Source organism: Dama dama, chromosome 20 (genome assembly GCF_033118175.1).
Source record: "Dama dama isolate Ldn47 chromosome 20, ASM3311817v1, whole genome shotgun sequence".
Classification (NCBI taxonomy): domain Eukaryota; kingdom Metazoa; phylum Chordata; class Mammalia; order Artiodactyla; family Cervidae; genus Dama; species Dama dama.
Window position 1 is genome coordinate 9527334 of NC_083700.1, and position 14681 is coordinate 9542014.

Below are 14681 nucleotides of genomic sequence, written 5' to 3' on the forward strand. Positions count from 1 at the left end.
TCTTGAAAGGCACTGCCTTCCAAGCTAAGGAGGTTGTCGTTTACCCTGCAAGTCATTGAAGGATTTTAAGCAGAACAGGTCTTTTCTAAAGAAAGCCTCTCTGGCAGCTGCTTGGAGGCAGCTGAAGTTGAAGGAGTTGAAGACAGAAAGCTGCTTAGGCACCAAGGTGGCTATTGCAGTAACTCAGGGGGCAAGTAATGAGAAAGTAAATATCAGCAGGCAGAAGAAGAAGATGGCTATTCAAATATTCAGAAGGTAGGTTCTCCAGAAATTGTTAACCAGCAGGACGTAGCATGACTGAGGGCCCAGGGTCTGGAAACACGGTTTCACAAGTTAAGAATACAAGTACAAACGGCAAGACAAGCAGAGGTAGGGTAAAAGAATCCAGTTTTGGATTATGAATGCTTACTTCCTTTGGTTGGTAAATATTTTTAAAGCATCAGTTTCGTGATGCAATTTTAGTAGAACCTTACTCAACAAGTAAAAATTGTTTTACTAGTTGCAACCCTGATCTCATACACCCATTATTTAGAAACTGCTAGCAAAATATACAGTAAACTGAAAGAGATGAGACTTGTGGTTGCCAAGGGGGAGGAGGGAAGGGAGGAGGGAAGGACTGGGAGTTTGGGGTTGGTAATGGAAACAATTACATTGAGAATGATAAACAACAAAGTCCTGTATGGCGCAGGAAACTATATCCAATTTCTTGGGATTAACCTATAATCATGTGTATAACAGAGTCACTCTGCTCTACAGAAAAATGCCATACAGTGTCACAGAGCGCCACAACTCTGCTATACAGTGTTAGGCCAAGGAGATTGGCACAACCCTGTAAATCAACTATTGTCGTTGAGTCGCTAAGTCGTGTCCGACTCCTTTGTCACACCATGCAGTGTAGCCAGCCAGGTCCTCTGTCCATGGGATTTCCCAGGCAAGAATACTGGAGTGAGTTGCCATTTCCTTCTCCGAGGGATCTTCCTGACCAGGGATCCAGCCTGCTTCTCCTGCACCGTCAGGTAAAGCGGGTGCTTTACCGCTGAGCCACCAGGGGGGCCCAAATCAACTATGAAAGTGAAAGTCAAAGTCGCTCAGTCCTGTCAGACTCTTTGCGACCTGCTGGACTTTACAGTTGGTGGAATTCTCCAGGCCAGAATACTGGAGTGGGTAGCCTTTCCCGCCTCCAGGGGATCTTCCCAACCCAGGGATCAAACCAAGGTCTCCCTCATTGCAGGCAGATTCTTTACCAGCGGAGCCACAGGGAAAGTCCCAAATCAACTATACTTCAATTTCTAAAACAAACAAAAAAAAGTAGTAGATTGGACACAGGCTGGGTGGAGATTTGCAAACTTTCACAGTATTAGTGCTATTTGGTTTCCTGTGAGAAACTGACAAGTCTGTCTCAAAGGTCAAAATTGCTGCCCTTCGTCCCTGGGTGGGCTCGAACCACCACCCTTTTGGTTAACAGCCAAACGCAGTAACCGATTGCGCCACAGAGTCGAATAGTGGAGACATGGTCTGCCAAGTCGGCCACTGAATAATAAACCCGAAGTGTTCTGTCTCCAGTGTGGTTGAGGCCGGCGTAGGAACTGGTAGAGACATCCCCTCCAGAGCACCAGGGAAGTAAGTAGCCCAGAGAGAAGTGGGTCCTTTTCCCGCACTAGCACCTGCTTAGATCTGAGACAGGACTCAGTTTCTACCCGGAAGAAGCTAAGAAAACGAGAGCAGCCGAGGGTGAATGAACCGGACTCTTCGTCGTCGTTCGGTCGTTCAGTCGTGTCCGACTCTTTGCAACCCCATGGACGACAGGCCTCCCTGTCCATCACCAACTCCCAGAGCTTGCTCAAACTCAAATCCATCCAGTCGGTGATGCATCCAACCATCTCATCCGCTGTCATCCTCTTCTCCTCCTGCCTTCAGTCTTTCCCCGCATCAGGGTCTTCTCGAATGAGTCAGCTCTTCGCATCAGGTGGCCAAAGTATTGGAGCTTCAGCTTCAGCATCAGTCCTTTCAATGAACATTCAGGGTTGATTTTTCTTTAGGATTGACTGGCTGGATCTCCTTGCAGTCCAAGGGACTCTCAAGAGTCTTCTCCAACACCACAGTTCGAAGGCATCAGTTCTTTGACACTCAGTCTTTTTTATCGTCCAGCTCTCACATCGGTACATGACTACTGGAAAAACCATAACTTTGACTATACGGACCATTGTCAGCAAAGTAATGTCTGTGCTTTTTAACTCACTGTCTAGGTTTGTCACAGCTTTTCTTCCAAGGAGTAAGCATCTTTTAATTTCATGCTTGCTGTCACCGTTCACGGTGATTTGGCGGCAAAAGTCTGTCACTGTTTTCATTGTTTCTCCATCTATTTCGCCATGAAGCGATGGGACTGGATGCTATGATCTTAGTTTTTTGAATGTTGAGTTTTAAACCAGCCTTTTCACTCTTCTCTTTCACCCTCTTCAAGAGGCTCTTTAATTCCTCCTCGCTTTCTGCCATAAAGATGCTGTCATCTGCATATCTGAGGTCATTGATATTTCTCGCGGCAATCTTGATTCCAGCTTGCGCTTCCTCCAGTCTGGCGTTTCGAATGTACTCTGCATATAAGCCAAATAAGCAGGGTGACAATATACAGGCTTAACTACTCCTTTCCCAATTCTGAAATAGTCTGTTGTACCTTCTGGTTCTAACTGTTGCTTCTTGACCTGCATACAGGTTTCACAGGAGGCAGGTCAGGTGGTCTGGTATTCCCATCTCTTTAAGAGTTTTCTACAGTTTGTTGTGATCTGCACAGATGGTGCTCTTGGGGGGAATCCAAAATGAATGCTGTGGGTTCAGGAGTTCATTTGGTTTTACTCAGAGAAGTACATCATCATACTTTTTTGCTGATTTAGGCAATTTATGCATTCATGTGTACATGCGTGAGTGTTAACTTATAATAACATTATTACTGTGAAAAATTTAAATACTGCATCACATGTCCAATCATATCTGGAAAAATGTTATTATCTAAGTAAATGGGCATAATGAAACAAAACTAATCTTCAATTCCAGTTGTTTAGAAGGATTTCTACTAGCTTATTAGGCTCCCAGACAGAACATAGAGTTTATAAAATGCCTGTAATTTAAGGACTTTCACTCTGACATAATCCAGATTCAAATATTCATGGGTCCTTATCCAACAAAATCAACCTAGGGATTCTGGTCAGTGCTGGGCCTGATAAAGTTCATCTCTTCTCTCCACTTTGGAGAGAAGCTCCTCACTTTGTTCTTGAGCCATTTAAAAAGCCCAGGCTTCCTGAGCTGCATCTTCTCTGCCACAGGCATACCCAACCAGGTTACAACATCAGCTCTTCACTGAACCCAGGCACTCACAAGAAGCGATTTTCTCTGTTACCCAAGTCCCAGGGCACCTCTGAAACCAAACAGAATCTCCGTCTTCCTTCTGCACCACCATCCTCTTAATAATGGGTTCCAGATTAGGTGCAGGTCCAAGTTTTCACTGACTTCCAGTGAAATGAGAATACACACTATATATATGTATGTGTGTGTGTGTGTATCTCAGATAAGTTTGCCAAATGACCTCCAAGCCAACATTGTTTTTTCGCACTTTAAATTTTTGTTTTTAAATGTCCCTTCTTTTATAACATTAAGATGAGGATAGGTGACAGTTGATGTGGCTGTGATTGTGTTATTTATTTCCTAACTTAGCAAAACAAAAAGTTAGCAACCCTATGTTGGTCACCAACATTTGGGGGAAATTTTTACTTCTCTATGAAGACCTAGTTTGGGAATCACTACTTTCATCTTGGCCACAAAAAATAAAAATAACTTTCAAGTTTATTCTAAATAAATATACATTCCCGTACTTCACTTTGCATGTACACATGATAACAATCCAAAAGAAAGTGGGAAAAAAATAAAAGAAAAACTGAGGCAAAAAGAAAGTACAAAATGGAATAGTGAAATAAATCCAAAATATATCAGTAATCACAACAAATATAACTGGAGAAAATGTGCCAGTTAAAAACAAAAGTGGATTTTTAAAATATATTTTATTTTTATTTTGTTTAGAAGAATGACATTAAAACATAAACAGAAAGACTGAATGCAAAAGAATTGTTACTCTTGAGAGTCCCTTGGACTGCAAGGAGATCCAACCAGTCCATCCTAAAGGAAATCAGTCCTGAATATTCATTGGAAGGACTGATGCTGAAACTCTGCAACCAATATATAAAACTGCAACCAATTATATATGTATATAAAACTCTGCACCCAATAATTACAGTTTTTTTTTCAATAATTACAGTTTATACATTCTTCTCAATTGACTTTGTATGAGGCCATAAAACAAGTCTTAACATACTCATGAAATTGGCACTATTACATATGTATCTTTGAACTGAAGTTTCACTCAGAAAGCAATTACAAAATATAACTTTTAAAAACCTCATGTATTTGGAAAATTTTAAAACATTTGCTTTTAAATAACTCATAATAAAGATGAATTGAAAGAAAATTGAAAAATACTTAGATTGAGTAATTAAAAGTAGAACATACATTAGCAAATGCTAAATGTTTTACATGTGCTCTTGGGAAAAGGAATACTATACTAACCGTCAATGTTTAGACTATATGTTAAACAGTATTTTCTGTTGAATAAATCTGTTTTTAAAAAATGAAATACAATTTCACCCTATTACAGTGAGAGGAATATTGGTCAGTGCCATACCAATGAACTCCTGAGAAAGAATCGTCCTCTGGGTTCTGCTTTGGCTCTCCCTAGACACTCCAGAAACCTTCCCCATACCACTGCTAGCCAGCTCTAAGAAACTCTAGGTAGTCACTTCCAAGGAGGCCACTCAGTGCCTCCCAATGTGCAGGTCTAATTTAAGCCAGCCTACTGCAGTTCCTGGATATAGGTCCCTGTCCCTAAATGTCTCCCAGGACAGGGCTACCTGAACCACAGTCCAATTAACAAGTGCTCAGTATCAGTCTGACCACTACTCAGCACACTTCTGCAGTCACCCTTGCTTGTAGCCATCTGTGGGAACTGCAGCCTGCACCCAATCTTGGCACCAAGAGAGCTGGAATAGCAGAGAGAGCAGGCAGGCAGTAATAGGTCATGGTAAAGGCATCAGCCAGGTGTTGTGGGCTCTGCTGGCACTCTGGCACTGGAGTGTAAGAAAAATCGGGGACTAAGGGATGACTGAGATGCACTTGTTCTCTTTTTCTATCTGTGTTGTACTAATATTTTACCTTATTTTCTTGGGATGAGGTGAGGTTTTATTTTGGTTTTTTTAAACCCAAACATCTTCCCACCATGGGCATTAAAATTTGTTTTAGTAACAAAATGAATAATTAATGTTTGCGTGTTGCCAGGCACCATTCTAAACATTTACTAACTCATTTGAAAATTGTAATTATTATCTTTATCCCCTCTGACAGAGAAGAAAACTGAGACAGAGAGCCAAAATTCCAACACGGGAAGCACAAGAGACCCCATGTGTTTAACCACCACGTTATGTCACCTCATCCAGCTAAATGGCTGAGGTCAACCTAACTGCATGTCTCATTCCAATAAATGATTTTTGTATGATAGATATAACACATACAATAAAACCCTCAGACAATATTTTAAAGGCTGGAAAAAATGTTAATACAATTGCTGCTAGCTCCACAGAAGATGACAGGGAATTCAGTATCAACATCTATCCTTTCCTAATTTTAGGAAAAAGTTTTCTACTTATTGAGACAAGTTACCTAATGATTATCCATTTTGGGGGAAAGGAATTGGAGGAATTTGATGCATTTCCCCTATGCTAAACCAGGGTTCAGGTAGAAGCATCATTTGGCTAGTGACAACTGTATAAAATAGAGCCAACAATTATTAAAAATTGGCTAATTTGGAGATGAATAGAAAGATTTAACATAGTACTTGCCCTGACATTACCCAGAGATCAGTTTTATAAGATACAAAAACACATTTATCTACATACATAAACAATAATAGAGAATTTTTGAAATACATATTCTTATAAATGTTTTAAATCTTCAGAATATTCCTAGCTAGACACATTCCTAGCTCTGTGTTTCAACATCAATGGATCCCATAAAACTAATATTTAATGGAAAAAATGCTAGTTGCAAAAGAATACATACCACCTGATGCTAGTTATGTAAATTTTAAATCTTTGTGTTTCAATACCCTGTTTAAGAATGAAACAGAAGAAGTCTTCAATGTTCCTCTATTTTTCTTCTTCCCAGTAAGGAGTCTTATTTTGGATTTTATATTTATTATTCCTTTGGTTTTTATAAGCTTCACTACTTGTGTATGTGCATGTGTGCTGAGTCACTTCTGTCATTTCTTTGCAACCTTTATGCAATTCTTTGTGACCTTATGGACCAGAGCCCACCAGCTCCTCTGTCCATGGGATTTTCCAGGCAAGAATACTGGAGTACCTGGGTTGCCATGCCCTCCTTCAGGGTCATTATTTGTGCATATATTATCAAATATCTGAAGAACAATTAAATTAGATAGAAAATAAAGAGGATTCAAGCTTTGGAAGAAGGAACCACAATGGGTAATATCTTCATTCTGAGAGCACTCATCAACCAGACAGAGTCAAGCATATGATCATGCTGAAAACCAACCCTATACCTCATGCATCAAGGTACAGTTTAGAGCTGCCAGACTGGCTGGAAATTGAAGGAATAAATTTCAGAGAGCAGGGAGCATCATCAGGGAAAAACAATGTGCAAATGAATCACATTTCATATTTTGGTTCACCCTAGTACCTGCTGTGTACTGATTTGAGGGAGGCGAGGGTGAAAATAACAGTTGGAAGTCTAAAAGAATACTGAGCAGAGATTTCAAGAGCTGCCCCCACCAGAGGAGGAAAAAACACTGGAAATGACATAAATACTCAAAAATAGGAGACTTGCTAAAGAAATTATGATGTAGCCATATAGTATAACAATGAAGTCATTAAACTAATTTTTAGGCTAGTACTTAATGAATATAGAAATATTCACATTTAAGTAAACATTCAAGTAGCTTTAAAAACATGTACAGTATGATTCTAACTTTGCAATTAAAATTGCCAAAGAGATAAAATATACAGCAAAATATTAATAGAGATTTTCTGGATGATGGAAATATGAGTGCCTTTTATTTCTTTGTGAGTGGCTTATTTTCCATATTTTCTGTAAGGACTATATATTACCCTTATATTCAGGAAAAATATTATCCTTTGGGGAAAAAATGAGCATATACTATCTACCAGGTACTCACACAAGGCACTACTTCAAAGGACTCTAGGCTTGCAAAGTGTCTCAAAAACTGAACTTTTGTTCCTCTCCTTTATAAAGAAACTGCAGCCCAGAAAAGTTAAATGACTTGCAAACAAGCCAACCATTTTTAGTGATAAGCTCAACATTCAGAAAACTAAGATCATGGCATCTGGTCCCCTCACTTCATGGGAAATAGATGGGGAGACAGTGGAAACAGTGGCTGACTTTACTTTTTTGGGCTCCAGAATCACTGAAGATGGTGATTGCAGCCATGAAATTAAAAGATGCTTACTCCTTGGAAGAAAAGTTATGACCAACCTAGATAGCATATTAAAAAGCAGAGACATTACTTTGCCAACAAAGGTCCATCTGGTCAAGGCTATGGTTTTTCCAGTGGTCATGTATGGATGTGAGAGTTGGACTATAAAGAAAGCTGAGCTCTGAAAAATTGATGCTTTTGAACTGTGGTGTTGGAGAAGACTCTTGAGAGTCGTTTGGACTGCAAGGATCTCCAAGCAGTCCATCCTAAAGGAGATCAGTCCTGGGTGTTCATTGGAAGGACTGATGCTGAAGCTGAAACTCCAATACTTGGGCCACCTCATGCGAATAGTTGACTCACTGGAAAAGACCCTGATGCTGGGAGGGATTGGGGGCAGGAGGAGAAGGGGACGACAGAGGATGAGATGGCTGGATGGCATCACCGAGTCGATAGACACGAGTTTGAGTAAACTCTGGGAGTTGGTGATGGACAGGGAGGCCTGGCGAGCAGCGGTTCATGGGGTCGCAAAGAGTTAGACTGAGCGACTGAACTGAACTGAACTGAACTGAACAATAGGCCTTCTGACTGTCAAACCAGTGACTCATTTCTTTGTAAACCAGTTTAGACATAAAATCTTGGTTTATTCTTCATCATCCCTTGTAGAGAAGAGGTTGTTTCATAAATTGGGTTCTTTCGTGTAGTATGGCTGTGTCAAGAGTATGGGCTTGAGAATGTAGGTTGGCCCCTACTGAATAGCAATATGAAGGAAGGGAGCAAATGAGAGCTTAGTGAATCGTCGATCCAGGAGAAAATAAGAAGGAAAAAGGGTGGAAATCTGGAGTACAGGGCTTAAGACAAAGCCTGAATCCTGGGATGGGATTCAAGTGTGCAGCAGGAAAACAATGGGGATGGCCCACTTGGCTGCAGAGCAGGTGGAAACTTGATTGCAGGATTAAATGATTTAACGCATTTAACGCTGAACCGGGGGTCAAAATAACCGCATCAACTCGTACTCTTGCCCAGGATCCAAGAAATTTGCATTGAAGAGAAGTAGTCTTGGAAAGAGCCTGAAGTTCTTTAGTCTTTGTTTTGGGAGGACAAAACAAAAGTAACTTCTTCGTCTCCCCGTCGGGGAATCGAACCCCGGTCTCCCGCGTGACAGGCGGGGATACTCACCACTATACTAACGAGGAAAACGACAGCTGGAGGGCCAAAACTGCTCCCTAGGAAGCTACTTCTAAACTGCCATAGTCCTTGAAAAATGGCTGTTATTCAACTTGTCACTTTACTGTATCTAGACTGTCACGTTGCAATTGAAACATAATGGGAGCTCCACGTGTAATTTAAACTTTCTAATAGTCACCTTAAAAAGTAAGAAGAAACAGGTGATATTTTAAATAATATATGTGATTTAACTCAAAATTCCGAAATAAGAACTAGATTCTTCTACATAATTTTCAAGCTGGTAAGTATTTTACATTTATAGATACCACATTTCTACTCAGACGTTAAATTTTCATTAGAAAAAAATGACTAATATTTAGATTTCATGACATTTACAACTGAAATTCAAGTGGATTCATAACGTACCAAGTTGCTCCTAACGTACTTTAACGTTCTGCAATAGGAAAATGAGTATCTGTTTACTTTTTACATCAATTTATTTTAATTAATTAATGCATTAATGACAATTAACTAGACTTTGAAATGCAGTTCCTCAGACACATTTGCCAGTTTCAAGTGCCCAACAGCTTGTGGCTACCGTATCAGTCTCGGAAATATAAAACCATGGCCCCTTTCTGAAGCTCAGTTTCAGACAGGACATCTGGAAGATCCCAAATATTTCTAAAGAGTTGAAAGTTTAAAATGGAAAGCAGGAGGGAAAGTAAGAGAGAAAAGAAACGCTTCGGCTTCTAACCCCTCCAAAATGTAGCTGGGCAGAGAACGAGGTAGAGGGAGAAAGTGAGGCGTGGCCGCAGTTCTAGTTTCAGTTCTGTTTCGCTCAGACTTTAAATTGTAAGATTCATTGCACGCTCTTTTTTTCTCCCTTATGGGGCTTGTTTAGTTAGCATGAAAGAGGGAAAAAGGAAACACTTGCGTTGGCCGGGAATCGAACCCGGGTCAACTGCTTGGAAGGCAGCTATGCTCACCACTATACCACCAACGCCTGATTAGCAAGCTTTTCGAAAATCATATATAAGAGTAATAGAGGCTATGAATCTGCAAATGTTTTTTAGTACTTGTTCTGTGTCTGAAACCCCAAAATACACAGAGCCTTTTCTAGGAGAGGATGGACCCCGTTCTTACTCCTCTTAATCGGCCCCGCCAACTAAGGACGAAGGCCTGAAACGCAGAGACCACCAGGGGCCCAGAGTTGGAAGGATGGAACAGCGGGAAGCCCGGAGGGAAAGCCAATGCCTCGCTCCGCAGAGCATTTTCTTCCCCACGCCCCCGCTTTCTGTCATCCGAACTCCCTGCCCCGCCGCTTGGCGCCGCCCCAGGACTAGATCCACAGGGTGTTGCATTCAGTAAGGGCGATTTGAAGCGAAGGGGCCGAGAGGGAGCAGCCGACAAGGGAGTCCACTCTGGTGTGGCTAGGTCTCCCGAGAGAAGGAGCGAGAGGAGCGTTCGAAGGGGCACTGGAGAAATGGATCTTTGCAGTTTAGGATGGTGAAGACGTAGGAAATAAGAGTCAGAAACAGTTTTATTATCCCCATTTTGCGAAGAAGTCCAGGGGGAGTTCTAGTTTTATTTAAAATGAGAAACTAACATCATGCTATTCTTGCCTGAAAAATCCCATGAATGGAGGAGCCTGGTAGGATACAGTCCATGGGGTCGCAAAGAGTCGGACAGGACTGAGCAACTTCACTTTCACTTTCAACATCATGCTACAGCACTTTTTGACAGTCTTAGAAAGAAATAAGAGTGCTCATTTCTCGGGTGTCAGGATGGCCGAGCGGTCTAAGGCGCTGCGTTCAGGTCGCAGTCTCCCCTGGAGGCGTGGGTTCGAATCCCACTTCTGACAACATGGGTTTATTTTCTTCGAAGATCCTTTTGTTTCCAGTGAACAAGTAGGATTTAATTCGTGTAGAAACGACTATTGATTAATCAACACTCTGTTTTAATCAACGCTTTTTCTATCAAGGCTTTTTAATGCTCCCTATCTACATATGAAGAATGTGCTTCGCTTTGAATATAAAAGTGAATCTATTTAGATCTATGTATGTGCTGTGTGTTAGTCGCTCAGTCGTGTCCGCCTCTTTGTGATCCCATAGACTGTAGCCCACCAGGCTCCTGCGTCCATGAAATTCTCCAGGCAAGAATACTGGAGTGGGTTGCCATTTCCTTCTCCAATTTAGATCTATCCCTAGTTACAATTTTTTTCCCCCTTTCCTTTAGACTCCAGTTTCTCAGCGCTTATTCACTTCATGGAGAAAAGCCCGCAATCCAGATCTCTTAATTTGCAATTGACCCGAGTCTTTTTGTGCTAAAGATTTTAGAGTCAAGCTTTGGTGGGACTCTTGATTCCCCACATCTTGCCAAACTGCTCCCACCACCAATTTTTATTCAATAGGCTTGCTGTACCACCAAAAAACAGGGAAAGAAATCAACATACCAAACCCAGGGAAAAGTAATAGAGAGGGAAAATAAACTCATGGAGTTGTTTCAAGAACTTTTTCTTCAAGACCTAAAAAAGTCACTTTCTCATTTGAGAAGAACTGGTTATAGAAAAATGTTGTCCTTTGCGGAAGAGAGAAATATCAATCCGAAGAGGCTGAATGTGTGAGGTTCATAAGCATGAAGATGGAAGGATCTTTAGGTTGGTTAGTGAAAGTTTACATTCTTTGTTATTTACTAGACTATGACCTTGGGAAATGTATTTGACTTTTCTGAGTCTTAGTTTGCTTGTTGTAAAATGGAGACAGAATTGTTGTCAGGATTGAGTGAGATGACCTAGGGGCTTATTAGAAATACAAATCTCAGGCTGCACCTCTGATTTATTGAATCCACATTTTATAAGATTCTCAAATGATTCTCATGCATATTAAAGTTTGAAAGCACTGGTCTATCTAATTTAGATGTCTTTGCACAGGTAGATCTTTAACTTTGAATATCCTTTCCCTTGCCACCTTTTACTTTGTATCATTTGAACACTTACAATATGCCAGTCACTGCTTAGAACAGAGGATAAAAAGTTAAAATAGATACTGTATCTAAACTAAAGACAATAAGAGTGTATCCATAAGAGAGACACGTAAAAAATAGCAAAGCTGAACCTTAACTACATGATCAAGATTAAGGTCACCATAGTGCAGTCACATTGGTATCACATACCTCCTGATATAATGCAATAAGATGGGCACTTCACTGTGATATACTGCCCCCAAATCCCACTCTAATCATAAGAAGTCTGACAAACCCAAATTGGGGGACAATCTGCTTCCCTGGTAGCTCAGCTGGTAAAGAACCCACCTGCAAAGCGGGAGACCTGGGTTGGATCCCTGGGTTGGGAAGATCCCCTGGAGACGGGAAAGGCTACCCACTCCAGTATTCTGGCCTGGAGAATTTCATGGACTGTAATAGTCCATGGGGTCGCAGAGTTGGACACAACTGAATGGCTTTCACTTTCTTTCTGCCAAATGCCTAACCAGTACTTATCAAAATGTGAAAGTTCTTTTTTCTTTTTACACTGCTTTACGTCTTTATTTATTCATTCATTCATTTATTTTTGGCCATGCTGAGACTTCATTGCTGCATGTGGACTTTCTGTAGTTGCAGAGAGTAGTGGGCTATTCTCTAGTTGGGCTTCTCACGGCAGAGCAGAGGATCTATGTGCTCCGGCTTCAGTAGTTGCAGCACAGGGACACATTAGTTGTTGTGGTTCAAGGGCCCTAGAGCGTGCAGGCATCGGCAGTTATGGCACGTTGGGCTCAGTAGTTGCAGAGCTTGGGCTTAATTGCTCCAAGGCTCCATGTAAGACCTTAACATTAAGAGAAGGTGGATGAAGGATATACAGTGACTTTCTATAGTATCTTTACAACTGTCAGTCAAATTATTGCAAAATAAAAGGGTCTTAAAAAAAAAAAAAAAAACAGTGGTTACCTGTTAGGAATAGTAGTAGTTGGGAGTGGGACAAGGAACTGCTATTGCGTTTGTTCTGCCCCCACCACCACCACGAGGCTTGTGGAATTTTAACTGCCCCTACTATGGACAGACCCCATCACCTCATGGGAAATAGATGGGGAGACAGTGGAAACAGTGTCAGACTTTATTTTGGGGGGCTCCAAAATCACTGCAGATGGTGACTACAGCCATGAAATTAAAAGACGCTTACTCCTTGGAAGAAAAGTTATGACCAACCTAGATAGCATATTAAAAAGCAGAGACATTACTTTGCCAACAAAGGTCCATCTGGTCAAGGCTATGGTTTTTCCAGTGGTCATGTATGGATGTGAGAGTTGGACTATAAAGAAAGCTGAGCGCCGAAAATTGATGCTTTTCAACTGTGGTGTTGGAGAAGACTCTTGAGAGTCCCTTGGACTGCAAGGATCTCCAACCAGTCCATCCTGAAGGAGGTAAGTCCTGGGTGTTCATTGGAAGGACTGATGCTGAAGCTGAAACTTCAATACTTTGGCCACCTCATGCGAAGAGTTGACTCACTGAAAAAGACCCTGATGCTGGGAGGGATTGGGGGCAGGAGGAGAAGGGGATGACAGAGGATGAGATGGCTGGATGGCATCACCGACTCGATGGGCATGAGTTTGAGTAAACTCCGGGAGTTTGTGATGGACAGGGAGGCCTGGCGTGCTGCGATTCATGGGGTCGCAAAGAGTTGGACATGACTGAGAGACTGAACTGAACTGAACTGAACTACGGACAGAAACCCAGCCAAGGCAGTGGAAGTATAGAGTCCTAACCACTGGACCACCAGGGAATTCCCAAAACTGCTGATTTTTCATTGGAAGGGTTGTAGGAAGTTTTGATTTTTTAATAATGGGATGTATTTTGTTTCAATATTTTGGGAAACAAATTAATATTGTAATCACACATAGTTGTGATTACAGCAATCAAACTAAAACTATATATACACAATACAATGACATTGAAATACCAGGCCGTCCTCCAACCCAGGGATCAAACAGCATCTCCTTCATTGCAGGGGGATTCTTTAACTCTAAGCCACCAGGGAAGCCCATTAACAGGAAACAATCCCCAAAGTATCTAAAGCATCAGCAACAGTCATTCAGAAGTAGATGAAGTGGTTAGTTTGTTTAAATCTCTCTGTAGAAAAGTAGATACCATCCAAATGAGATCTGAAGTGTTTTCACAACTAAGCATGATGAAATTCTCCTTCTTATAACCTGTGTCTGTTTAGAGAGAGAGATTTTTGAAATGTGAGGAAACTATCCAAACCTTGTAGGTGTCATCATTCTGCTTGAGAAGTTACAAAACAGGTTGCAGTGGTCAATGTTTGGAAGTTGGAAGAACATTCAGGAAAGGGGAAGTATAATACAGAACATGTGTATGATATCATCTCTTTTTTGCAGGTTCTTTCAATGTGAAGCCAACTCACAAAAGACTTGGGCCAAGTGCAGGAAGAAGCAGTTAGAGATGACAACCAGACAGCAGGTGGGTTGTTACTGAAATCTCCTCTCAACCTGCAAGAGATCACCCTTAGCTAAATACAGTGTAGCATCCCTCTAACAAGGGCCACCTTCATTTCTGAGATAAAAATAAGTCTGTGGGCTGATTGGGAACTAACTTACGCAAACTTATCCTTCTCTTATGTCATTTAACTGGCAGTAAAGTTGAGCCTGAGGATATTCCCCAGGTTCAGTCACTTGCTAAAAAAGCACATATTCACTTAATGAATAAAGCAAAGATACAATAAAATATACTTTTTCTCTCAGGGATCAGTACCCAGCTGTGTTCTAAAGGAATAATATGTACAATTTCACAACATCTGGGGTAAAATCTTTTTTTCTTTTTTTTTAATGGTCTGTTTGTGAGGTAACAGTGCACAGAATGTAGAAGTAGGCAGGACATAGTTCTTAATTCCAACTCTCCCCACTACCCATGTTCCCTGAGTTAATAGCTATGGATATTGAGTACATTGTTTAACCTCTTTTAACCT

At 41.1% G+C, this 14681-nt stretch overlaps 4 non-coding genes across 4 annotated transcripts; 1 reads left to right on the plus strand and 3 right to left on the minus strand.

Annotated features, from left to right (window-relative positions):
• Positions 1-1423: 1423 nt before the first annotated feature.
• TRNAN-GUU (transfer RNA asparagine (anticodon GUU)) lies at positions 1424-1497 on the minus strand. Its single transcript has one exon. It is a non-coding gene; the product is annotated as a tRNA-Asn (tRNA).
• A 7170-nt stretch (positions 1498-8667) lies between these two features.
• TRNAD-GUC (transfer RNA aspartic acid (anticodon GUC)) lies at positions 8668-8739 on the minus strand. Its single transcript has one exon. It is a non-coding gene; the product is annotated as a tRNA-Asp (tRNA).
• Positions 8740-9641: 902 nt separating this feature from the next.
• On the minus strand, positions 9642-9713 carry TRNAG-UCC (transfer RNA glycine (anticodon UCC)). The gene has a single exon. It is a non-coding gene; the product is annotated as a tRNA-Gly (tRNA).
• A 775-nt stretch (positions 9714-10488) lies between these two features.
• TRNAL-CAG (transfer RNA leucine (anticodon CAG)) lies at positions 10489-10571 on the plus strand. The gene has a single exon. It is a non-coding gene; the product is annotated as a tRNA-Leu (tRNA).
• Positions 10572-14681: the final 4110 nt, after the last annotated feature.